This window comes from Cupressus sempervirens, chromosome 7, assembly GCF_028749045.1.
Source record: "Cupressus sempervirens isolate cs-2001-9-10 chromosome 7, ASM2874904v1, whole genome shotgun sequence".
In the NCBI taxonomy this organism is placed as follows: Eukaryota; Viridiplantae; Streptophyta; class Pinopsida; order Cupressales; family Cupressaceae; genus Cupressus; species Cupressus sempervirens.
In genome coordinates, this window is record NC_143124.1 from 19,957,367 (window position 1) to 19,971,034 (window position 13,668).

The window sequence follows — 13,668 nt, forward strand, 5'->3', positions numbered from 1 at the left end:
TCTACAATAAAGAAGATTTGAACTCTTCTCTAAAAACCATAGTTTTCTATATTAGGAAAAACACAGGTTTTTTTGTTCTTTTAATTGTTTTTGGGTATTGTTTTTTTTTCCTTTTTTTGGTTGTTGTTTCTACTTCTACAGTTTTTTTTAAAGGATTATACGGAGAAGCTCAAATCTATTAGATTACTTTTGTAGGGTTGTAACAGAATAGAACAACAATGAGTAAATATTTATAATTTCATCAATCCATTAAGGAAACTTATTGTTCTTTGCTGCATGATTTTATTCCACAAAAAATTCCTTAGAAGGTCCCTGTAATATGCCTTCATTTGAGGTGATTTGTGAGTGATTGACATGGGAAACAAGCTAACGTAGATAGATTCTTGTTTTCTTCAAAACAAATCTCACGTATTTGTTGCCTGGCCATCTATTACGAAACAAAAGTTAAAGGGATAGCACAAAGGTTCATAATCTAATAAGACACCTTGAAAGTCTCATGGACACAATTTCACTTCTTTCATCTCTTCCAAAAGTTGATCTAAGTGCAGAGGACACGAAACGAAATAGCATAGCAAAAATTTCTTAATGACCATGAGTATTGAAGGATGATAGATGAAGAGATTTTTGTGGAAGATGTTGATAATTAATGCTATGAAAAAATAGAGTTTTTTCTTACTAGGATTTTAATTAGTTTTTTAAGTTTTTATGCAAATAAAGAGTCGGCTGAAATATGTATATATTCAGGATTTAGTTCTATTTGTTTATAGTTTTATACTATAGCAAGTGAAACTTGTCTAGGTACATGTGTATCTATTTTTTTGCTTGTTTTCTTGGTTGATTTATAAATAGTGATAGACTATTTAACTGAGAAAAAATATATTTTTAAAAATGAAATAGAGAAGAGGTAAGAAGTCAGAGAGGAAGAATCAACATACTAAGACTTTGAGTAGTGTAGTAATTTATTTTTTTAAATGATTGACAATAAGGGTTCCCTTAGAAAATGATGAAAGTTTTCACATGGAAGGTGAGGCCTATGAATCTTGATAAGAGGTGACTGACTTAAAAATGTAACTAAAGATGGAATGGAAGTTTCTTAAATGTGTGGGATGGCTTAAACATCATTCACTAAGGCTATTTCTAAGTTAAAAGTGTTAAATAGTCAAAATTGACTTATTTATTCAAACTTAATTTTTCCATTCTTGTGTCATGTTTAAGGGTAGCCAGATCTATAGAGTCTATTAGATGTGTCTAAAATCTAACATTTGCAAAATCCAATGTTCTATTTCCAAATAGGATAATTTCAATGCAGTTTTAGACCTCTATGAAAAAATTAATAAGATCATAGCTGATAAATTGTGGATAAAAATGATCTATTAAATATGATTCCTAAAAAAATGTCAGAATCTTAATAGAATTGTTTTTTCTTCTCCACTCATTATTCACACCAGGGCTATATAATTTATACTTTCAATACATCTCATTTATCTAATGAGGATTGTATTCAATTTATGTAGTTGGCTTCAGAATTACTCAAAGCATACAAAATAAAATCTATTCATCCAATCCATAGAAAAACCTATGGTTTGAGAAGTCGAAATAGAAATAATGTTGGAGTTACAGAAATTTCAACCTTTCCAAGTCAAGCCTGTATACCTGTACACAAGTCACTAACTCCTATGGACTATTTCTTAGTTTCTGTTGAATAGCTTCGTATAAAATTGTTGAACACTTAGATTTGTCATTCAAACAATAATCCAAAAGGCTATTATAGATGCTAAAAAGATCCATGTAGCAATAATATAACCTCTGGCCATATTTATCTCCAGAATATCCATACGATGTGTTGTTGAGAATTTTACCAAAAATTGCCTATAACATATAGATTCCGATGTCAATCTTGCAAGTACAGAATCTTGAGCTGACAATTCGAATATTGAATGATCACTTTTACCAAAAAAATTGCCTATAATATATAATTTTATAATATGTAATTTTTCTTTCAATTTATTGTAATTTAAACAATAAAACATATTAATACTATAGACAAATTTATTGCAAAAGTTCAAAAAGTGTTACAATATCTTAGCAATTTATTTTCTTTTCCAATAATCCAAAATCAATATGTTCCACACATAACTACAATGCAAAAAGCATAATATCAAAATACTATGACTGATTACTGTTCTTAAATTTCTCCTAGTCCTCTTCTAAATCTCTTTAATCTCTTGACCATGTTCGCCTTCTTCCTTAATGTCAGTATACATCTTCTCAGTATTGTTCTCCTCCTCTTCATGCTCTTTCTCTTGATTAACCTGCAAAAATAAAGATACTAATATTACACCCATATAAGGAATATAAACTATAAATTCTTAATACAGGTCTTTTTAATTTAAAAAAATCCAATTGAAAAGTTCGATACAGAGACTAAGAGAAGGTACAGAGGCAGAAGAAGAGCTGCTTGGCTGATGGGCTTCTCCTTCATCATGGAAGAGCTCCACGACGGGAGGAAAGTGAACCTTTTTTTCCTCTTCGTTTTCTTTCTCAGGCAGACTAAAGAGTCCATCACTCTTCTGATCTGCTTCATTTGTCTCCACTAGTATTTCATTCAGAGCAATACTTTCCATCAAATCTCCTTTCTCTGTATTTCCTTCAATTTCGCTTGAGTGTTTGTGCTCCTCCATCGAGCTCACAGGAAATGAATGCTCATTTGTTGCACATTCACTTTTCTTGGCAAGCAGACAACTATACTTCTGCTCTCCTTCATCTTTCTCCACTATTATTTCACTTCCATTTCTTTCCGCCATTACTATACTCGACTCAAGTACTCAACAACACAAAAAGACAATAGCTGAAAGAGAATGATGAAATGGTTGGAAGTGAAGGTAGATTTATAGTACTGGAGGATGTGCTCCGGGTGAGTATTAATGTGGCAGATATATTGTCAGCTGCGGGAATGCATGGACACTACAGAAACGAAGCACTATATTTGGCCTTTGCATTGTAACGTTCATAATAAAGACAATAATGGTGTAACGCTCAGACTAATCCAAAATTGGGATAAATCAATGAAGTCATGGTGGCTCATAAATTACAGAGAATGTGATACTCTGGTGCATAGCTATAATGTACGAACAACTTTGATAAGAAAATGGTTAGGAGGAGATGGATGGAGAATGGGTATGATTAAGGGGAGAAATAGTTAATTATGGTAATTTTGGAAAATTGTATTTATACATGTTATTGTTTAGTATGTGGGAGATGATATTTATAGCAAGTTAATTTGAGATAGTTTTATATTATTTAAATTTAGTTTTTCTGTGAAATTTATTGATTCGATTTTATCACAATTAGTTTACAAAAGTCTATCTTTAATGAGAATGACTGAAATAAAAGAAAAAAGGAAATACAAGTTTCAAAAGAATGCAATATGGTAAACTTTCCATTACAATGTTGAAATAATTTCTAAATTAAAATTTAGAGTAAGATTTTTTAACACTAATTTATAGAACCTACCACATTATAATTATTAATTCTTCTTGTTCATTATTTTATTTTATGAGTGATCTTGGAAGAGATATATATTAAAAAAAGAAAAATTATTTGTGGAGTTGGTTCTTAGTAATTATTCATCATTTTCATCTCTCTTCAAAGTTTTCTTTTAATTTTTTCACAAAGAAAAAAAGAGTTAGAATTTATGCTTTCTCCTAAATTAAACATTGAACAAGAATATTCAGTTTCTTAATTTAATAAAAAATTAGGTCTTTGAACAATAATATTTAGTGTTTAATCAAAAATTTGTTTAGCATTGAAGTTGTTGGAAATTTGTTCAGCACTTCCCTTAAGATTTGTGACAAGGGCTTAACCGCCATCTACATACTATAAGTTGAGTGGTCATATCATGCATTGAAAAATCGGTATTTTGGTGAATGGAAACCTCACTCTAACAAGTGGTATCAAAGCTTGATCACAACTTCAAATTCTCAGACCCTCAGGTAATGTTGAGAGGGAGATTCTTGGTTCAACGCTCCCTACAAGATTCATGACAAGGGCTTAACCATGGTAAAAGATGCTTAGGGAATCTGCTAGAGAAAATGTAGGTAGCTAAGATAATCTAAATAATAATAAGTAGGTGGTAGTGATTGAAAAAAAAGAAGCAATACATTTGGTGTTAATTGTGTATAATTGTAAACAATTTCAAAGGAAACCCCACTCTAACAAGTGGTATCAAAGCTTGATCATAGCTTCAAATTCTCAGATCCTTAGGTAATGTCGAGAGGGAGATTGTTTGTTCAATGCTCCCTGCAGGATTCGTGACAAGGGCTTAACCATGGTATAAGATGCTTAGGAAATCTGCTAGAGAAACTATAGGGAGCTAAGATAATCTAAATAACAATAAGTAGGTGGTAGTGATTGAAAAAATAGAAGCAATACATTTGGTGTTAATTGTGTATAATTGTAAACAATTTCAAAATATTTCACCTTATATTTCTAGTTCCAATTCTCACTCTATTACCTTGCATACATTTTAAAAATTTTAATGATTCAAACTCATTTTAGCATTTTCTTATTTTGGATTAATATACTTTTCACATATGACATATCCTAAGTAGTTGTGTTTTGTATATATATATATTTTTGATGGAGGGTTCAAGCCTGTGAGGCCAAGTTAGTGTAAAAATCACCTCAACATTAGAATGAAAATGAATATAGTGTAAAAATGCCAATGGTTTAGTAAAGACTATTGCAAAGTGGTCTAGTGTACATATCTAATACAAATTGAGAGAACTATCCTAAATCCATTGTCTGATGAAGTGCATGTTGATCTCAATATGCTTAGTCAACTAATGTTTCACTACATTTATGGAAATGTAGATGACTCTTTGATTTTTGTGACAAAGAATAGTGGGACTATCAAGAGAAAACACAAAATGAGTCATCAACTATTGAAGCCATGAAATATCCTGATAATATTAAACCACTCATCATACTTAACCTTGATATAGATAAAATAATATAGAAGTATGGTACTTGAAAGACCATGTGATACGATTAGAAACCAAGAAAAAATATGAAGCCAAAAGTACACTTCAAATCATTTACATTGGCAACCTTAATATGAGTAGGTGAAGCCAATAATGTTAGGGGTTCCTAATGTAAAAAAAATTCCATATTGTGTGCAACCTTAAAGTGCCATGAAGGGTTTCATTTGTATAGTCATATGATATGTAGTATTGTAACAATACCCACAAAGATATATCCATCTGACCCAAGCTCGTTGTTGATCTACCACATAATTCCTCAAATACCCTTCCACCCATTTGTTTAGAATCTCAGTTTAACCATCAGACAGTGGGTAATAACTGGTGCTAGGTGTAAGCTCAGTGCCACACAACCGAAATATCTACTGCCAAAAGTGACTCATGAAGCAGCTATCCCTATCACTCACAAAGCTCTGAGGCAAACCATGTAATCTAAAAACCTCCGTGAAAAAGACCTCTACCACATGAGTTGCTGAGTATGTAATAGCGATAGGGAAGAAGTGAGCATAATTTTTTAGCCTATCCACCACCACATAAATACAATCGCGCCCCTGGGCCCTGGGCAAGCCCATGATAAAATCCATAGAGATGCACTTCCACTTCCTATCAAGAATAGGAAGTGGTTGTAGGAGTCCTGCTGGATAAGAGTGCTCTTGTTTATTCTACTAGAAAACTTGACATTCACACACATACTACAAATCATCAGACTTAAGTCCCTTCCAAGTAAACTACTGTCGTACTAACCTATAAGTCTTGAAATACTCAGGATGGCCTACTGTAGGTGAATTATGGAATTCTCTCAAAATCAACTACTTCACTTTCGATCCTGGGACTAAGTAAATCCTATTCTTGTAAATGATCAAATCATCTACAAGAGTGTACCTAGTGTTGATCACTTTTCCCTCCACTATATCAGAGGCCCATGTGTCTTTGGTATTATCTGCTACAATCAAGTGTCACTAGTCCTCTAATATTTGAATCATACAAGTGAGGTGTGGCCTATGGGATAAAGCATCTACAATAATATTCTATGTCCCCTTAACATAGGTGATATCAAAATCATAGGCTTCTAACTTACTCACCCACTTTTTTTGACTATCATTCAGGTCCCGCTATCTCAAAAAGTGCCTCAAACTATTATGATCAGTTTTAATACAAAATTTTTTGCCCACAAGATTCTACCTAAATTTGGCCAGGGCATGCATGATGCCCAACATCTCGTTATCATATATGTTGAATGATCTCTCAAGCCCTCTGAGTTTCTTGCTCTCATAAGCTATAGGATGCTTGTCCTGTATGAGTACAACACTAACTCCCTCTCTAGAAGCATCACATTGAAGCTCAAATGGCTTTGTGAAATCAGGCAATGATAATATTGGGCATGTAGCCAATATTTCCTTGAACTGCATAAAATAGTTTTGTGCCTCCCGAGTCCACAAAAATTCCCCTTTCTTTAGCAAATACGTCATGGTTGCTGCATGTCATGAGTAGCCACTAAAAAACCTGCGATAGAATCCACATAGACCAAGGAACCCCCTTAACTGTGTAAGGTTTTTCGGTTGTGGCTAATCAACAATAGCGCAAATCTTTTCACGATCCATTCGCACTCCTTCTACACTAATGGTCTGTCCGAGATACAATAGTTCTATCATCCCCAAATCATATTTGGACTCCTTGGCATATAAGGACTCCCTCCGTAAAATTCTCAATATTGTCTCCAAGTGCTCTAAATGTTCCTGCCATGTGCTGCTATAGATCAAAATATCATCAAAGAACACTAGCACAAATTTCCTCAACTGATGGTGGAAGACCTTGTTCATAATGGACTGAAAAGTGGCAGGTGCATTAGTCAATCCAAAAGGCATGAGTACAAACTCAAAATGCCCACAATGACATCTGAAAGCAATTTTTTCAATATCCTTCTCTCGAACTCTAATCTGGTGATAGCCTGATCTCAAATCATTTTTTGTGAAATAAAAAGCCCCATGCAATTTTTATATCATCTCATCAATGCGTGGGATGGGATATTTGTTCTTTATAGTTCTCTTATTCAACACCCTATAATCAATACACATTCATAGAGTTCCATCCTTCTTTTTTACCAATACAACAGAAGATGCAAAAGGTGACCTACTTGGTCTAATGTGTCCCATTGCTAGAAACTCCTTGATGGTCCTCTCGATCTCATCTTTGAGTCATTTATGGTGCAGGTATGGTGTGATCATGACAGGCTTAGCACCTTCCTCCAGCTCGATAATGTGCTCTATACCTCTGTCTGGTGGCCTGCCTAGTGGAATCTCATTGAGTACCTTCTCATACTTGATTTCCAATTTCTAAACATCTGGATGATATTCAGTCTTATGTTGCTCCTCCTGGGTAGGCATCAAGGTGCATATTGCTGCCCACTCTATATTATTATGCCTGGCTAATCTCTCCAACCACCTAAATGAGATAGTCCTAACATCACCATTATGGATATCCTTCAGCACACGAGTCCTGCCATCCACCATGAATCATATCTCCATATCCTCCAATCTTAGGGTGACCTCCTTCAAAGAATGTAGCCACTACATCCCAAGTACTATTTCCATGTCACCCATGTTGACCACATGATAGTCTACCTTAAACTCATAGTTGTTCAGGCACAAAGGTAGATCTTGCACCATCCTGTCACAATGAAGAGTATATCCATCGGCTACCTTGACTCTTAGCCGCTCAAACTCCTCAGTAATGAGTCCATGCCACTCCACAAATCATGCATCAATGAAATTATGTGTGGAACTTGTATCTAATAGAGTAATAACCTTCTTTCTGGCCAAGACTCCTTGAAATCTAAAAGATCCCTCTCTTTGAATACTAGATAGATGTGCTTCCTGTAAATGTAGCTCTAAAGCCTCTTTTTTCTCAGCACTACCTGCCTGTTGTTCACCCTCTGCCTCATCAGGATCCTCATCATGGTGCTCTAAGATGTCTGAATCTTAACCTTCATAATAAGCCCACATCGCCTGATTAGCCTTCCCCTTAGGCCTCATAGGACAATCATGACCAAACTCATGGGGACCTTTGCAAAAAAAGCATAGCTTCTTCCTATGCAAGTCATTAAGCTTTTCCTTATCCCAAGGTGCAGCTGGCTTTCCTTTTGAGTCACTAACCTTCTCTTTACCCTTGCTGAATTCCCCTTTGTTATCTCTAAATGATGAAGAACCCTTTGAACTAAACTAGTTTGCTGGAGGTGCAAGTTCCATACTGTGGGATTTCTTCATGGCTTCCTATAATGTAGGAGGATCAAAAGCCTTTACCCAACCCTTGAGTGGTTCAATTGATCCCTTTGTGAATAAAATGACTAGCCTCTATTCTAAAATGGCAGGCACTATCACTGCAAGATTCTGGAAGTCATTGATAAACTGTTCTAAGCTTCCTGACTGTCTCAACTGGGCTAACTCCTAGAAATAAACTTCAGGATTTTTTTTTTATCAAACCTTTCTATCAATCTATCCACAAACTCTTGATAAGTGGTTACCTAATTGTGTTGCAATGTGATCATGCCATGTGACCACTAATCATGTGTTTCCCCATCTAAGTGTAAAGTGGCATACTTGAGCGCTTCAAATTCTGTCATAGTCTTCAAAGATAGGAAAATATCCACCTTATGAATCCAAGAACGAGTAGTCATTTTTCCAATGCCATCAAATCTGGGTAATGCCAACTTGTTGGTGACCTGTTGCAACTCACTGTGTTTATCTGCCTACTTTTTCCTGGCAGCTCTGTAGTTTACGTACCTATCAAATGTCCATCCATCCTATACATATCCTGGTAATGAATCCTACTCATTCCTCTCTTGTACTACCAGCATATAACCATCAGAACATAATTAACCCCTAATTCATTTTAAAACAAAAACAAAAGTTTATACTATAATTATTATAGTAACTACATGCTTTAAAGAAAATGCTTGTTAAAAAGCAACATAAGTTTATACCATAATTCTAAAAGTAACTACAAGCTTTAAAAAAAATGTCTATTAACAAGTTGAAGTTACTTAACAAAAATAAAGGCACGACAGCCTTAAAACCAAAAAAGTCTATAAACTAGTAGATTAACAGCATACAAAAATAAAAGAAGGGGGAAGCCCTTAAGATTTCTTGACCTTCTTCTTCCCCAGAAGGACATTTTCCTATTCTTCTGCCAGGAAGTCAAAAAGTAGCTTGGAGTCCTCCCTAGGTAGGTCCCTTTTGGCATCCTTCAACAGGCACAAAGTGGTAGTCACAGCATGAGTGACTTTAATTGTAAACTTGGTTAGTATTCCCATTCTTTTCTCTAGCACCTGGATTCTCTCTCCTAGCTCATTACTAGCCTTATTTGAATCACCTAGATGTTCGTCCCTGCCAGCCTGAGTATCCTACACAACAAGGGGGTTAGTGGCTTTTTAGAACCTACCTTAATAGGGGAGGAGATCGTAATGGGGGTAAGCATCCTGTCCACCAGTTTGGGGAATTGATCTTTTATTAGGTCCACACACCTAGGCACAACCATTTCTGAGACATGTGACACCTCCTTGTTCTCCTTACGATTACCTGAGTTTGACTTGGAGGAATCAAAAATCTCCTTTTCAAACTCCTTTGTACCTCCCACTCCAAACTCAACAATTTTCTCCTTCATTCTTCTTTTGTGGTAGGCTGAATCCTCAGAATTTGATTCCTCCTCCTGCGAGGCTCCCTCCCTCAACTTCCTCTTAGCCTATGACTTAGCCAACCTCCTCCTTCCCCCTCTCCTCTCATCCTCTGACTTTGTCTGCATTTTCTCCTTACCTTTTCCATTTTTCCCCCTGGGGGAGGCATTCACTAGGGACCCACTAGGAGAGGGCTAAGGGGTAGGGGCTCTAGGACTTGTAATCCTAAGGGGGACCATTTGGGACTTGAGGTTCAGGTGAATAGGAAAATCAGCTTCCACAATCCTTTGGGGGACTAGGACAAGGTGAAATTGGTACAACCTAAAAATTAAACCCTAGTGTAGAATAGTAAAATTAACCCCCCTTCTTATTTTGTCTTTCACATCAACAACATTATCCTCAAGATCATGCAGCAGGAAGAAGGGAAGTGAAAGAAAATGACGGTGTCAAAAATGATTAAGAAGAGGAAAATGGTAGTAGTAGAAAACATACCTTCCTTATAGGGTAAGATATTTCATCAAAATTAGAGAAATCTCATTCCATGGGTTAGGCAGTTTCCCCCTCATGAAACCCCTCTATGCTGAACCGGTTCCTCACCCTCCACAAAGAAACGTTGCAGACTTGTTTCATCAGTCACCCATGTCCCCTTCTACAATTTTCTTCCCCTCATTGGCATGCCCATCACCATAGCAATCACCTCCTCTAAAATGTGAAATGAGATACCATTAATTATCACTTTTTGATTCTCCCATGAGTTAGTAAATTGCATAGAACAATTTGCATCATGACCATTGAGAGTCTCCATGAATGGAACAAAACCACCCTCCTTTAGTATGTACCATACGAGGGGCTTCCTCACACTATCATCAATCATTTTCGGTTCAATGTGCATCAGGTCATCTCCCATCTCTGTAATTTTTTTCTCTCTCATCTCTCTCTATTCAAATCCCAGTCCCTAAAAAATATTTCACTCTTAGAAAGGTAAACCCTTAAATAGAGATGATAATTACAATTAATAGTAATAATGGATACACATCAGAAATCCTTCACAACACATCATTCCCAACATTCCCAACACATCAGAAATCTATAAAAAAAAATCCTTTTTCTGCATGACATATGATGATCGATAAAGGGAAATGAATAAAAAATCCCCCTTTTCAAAATTTTAATTTTTGGGCCATGAGTTAAAATTATTGCCCGTACCTAAGAATTTTCTCCTTACCTCATAAGTATCAAGTACATTTCATCCCCACCAGCTCAATAGCATTATATAAAGTAACTAGCTAGGATTCATCATTATTTATTTCTTTATTCACTAACTCCCTCACCAAATTTGGCAGAGCATTTAAATTCCTCCAACCTCTTAGCCCTTCTAGCTTTAAGCTAATCGCCGCCATACCATCAACCACGCTATTTCCCTCCCAAAAAATGTGATTCAAATCAAACCTATTGAGGGTGGCTAATAGGTACTTGATATCATCAATAATACTTTTGATAGCCCATCCATCCTACATATTGCCTTTAACAGTCTCAATAATGACTTTAGAATCACCTTTAACTTGCACATCATGCCATCCCTCACTCAAAGCAAACTTTATACCCCGGTACAGAGCCATCACTTCTACAACATTATTTGAAACTTTCCCTAACGGACCAGCATAAGCCAACAACATATTTCCCTTATAGTCCCTAACAATCCCTCCCCCTATTGATCCCTCCCTTTTAGTAGCACCATCAAAATTAAGTTTGACCTAGTTAGTAGGTGGGGGTTTCCATCGAGTTCTCTTTCTAGCCATAAGATTAGAGTTTTCAATCTCCATAATCCCATCCATCAATGACCAACACTTCACAATTCTAACCTCTAGGGTAGAAGCGAGGAATGCTGGTTTTCTCCAATTGGTGCATCTAATGTTATCAACAATCAATTTGAAGACTATATCAACCATGACCTTCACCTCCCTTTCCTCATTTTTGATTGCCCTGTTATTTTGCTCCTTCCAAATACACCAACACACCAAGGGGGAATAATCTTCCATAAATTGATAAGCAGGGGGTGGGTGAAGGGGCCCTGCCAGTTCACCAAATGCCCCATATCCTCGTTGAACACCCAATTCACCTCTAACTTTTGGAGAATTTTCCCCACACCTTAGATGCAAAGCTGCAATGTAAGAATAGGTGGTTGATGCTCTCTTCCTCTCTCTTGCACATACAACATCTATTAGGTAATTGGAACCCCCTCTTCCTCAAGTTGTCAACAGTGAGAATTTTCCCATGGATAGTGGTCCACCAGAAAATGTTGATTTTTAGGATTAGATGGTTAAACCAAACATTTCCCTAGTCATTGCGTTCAAGAGATTTATCGAACATTTTCTTGTAGGTAGATTTAACTGACAATTCCCCAACCAAGGTGGCCCTCAAAATGAATTCACCAGTCCTATCTCTTCCCAAGATCCTGTACTCTTCTAGCAAAGAATTCAGCTCATCAATCAGGGCCCTTCCTATAAAATCATTCCATTGCAACCTTATCTTCTTCCATTTTCTTCCTAGGCCAATATAATCTGCAACCATTCTACCCCGCATGTCTTGGAGGTTATATTAGAGAGACAGGTATGTGTAGTATCATGGTGTGCCAAAATGTGACAATATAAAAAATTTGTAGTTCTAAAATATCTCAAACCATTTCAAAATCTATTCCAACTTTTTTCCCATCCACCCTAATGCTAAATGAAAACAATTAATATCTTGTTTTTATGTGATATTTTTCAGCAATGTATGCAAAATCCTTCCTTCTATTGTTCCATGTAAAATTTCCATTATTGGTCGGAATGTCTATCATATTATGCTTATCAAACCATGCTTTAAAATCCAAAGATGATTGCCAGAGATGTTGAATACCACATACTTTTTCTTCTAGGTCTAAAATCGTGTTAAAATCACCTCCTACCAGAAAAGATTTTTCCTGAAATTCATAAATGAAAGAGCTAATTTCATCCTAGATGACTCTTTTCCCTACATGGCTATTCAGGCCATATATATTAATAAACACAAAATGCAAGTTTGATTTAAGACTCTGTACACTTACACTTATCCAATTATTACTAAATTTTAAATAGTGTATGCCTACCTTCCTAGGATTCCAAATTAAACTTAGACCCAATAATGTGCCTATAGACTCTTGAAAGATGGAACCCCAAAGACCTAGCATCTTATTTAATTTGATACCTTCTACCTTATTTAACTTTGTTTCCTATACTAAAATGATTTCTAATTCAAAGGTTTTAAGATTTTTCTTTAGTAACCTTTTTTAACTAGGGGAATTTAAGCCACTAGCATTCCATGTAGTGATCCTTATGATTCCTAGAGAAGGAACTTCCCCTTCTTGGTATTTATTAGCTGATCTATCTTTTTCTATTCTCTGCTAAGTCAATCTACTTCCCTGAGTTCCTTCAGTAATTTCCTATCTCTTTTGCCTTTCATTCTACCATATTTAGGTAAATTGAATCCTTCTTGATTCATCTGGATCCCGAGGTGCTCAATATTATTTTTTGCACTTTGTATAGTAGAGATCTTGTAGTTATTTTCTTGCTCTATTACAATTCCATATATGTGAGTCTATCCCATGATATTGTCCTCAATCTCTATTTTTAATAAATGTCTTTGTGAATCTTTAGCTGAATAATTGTTACCTCCTAATTTAAGGATTCTTTCAATTAATTCCTCCTCCTAAGTTTTTGAGCTATTATCCCAACTGAATACCTTGATTAACTCATCAATTAATTGATCAAGATCCTTATCTTCTAGATCTAAGGTATCCAATGTTGGATCCATAATGATATCCTTATTTTTTTTAAAAATTGAACTTCTTTTGCCAAGGAGCTGTCTATACTTTTATCATTGCACTTTTGATCTTTTTGACTACCATCTGGGGTAAAAGGAGAACTAATAATGGCTAATGGA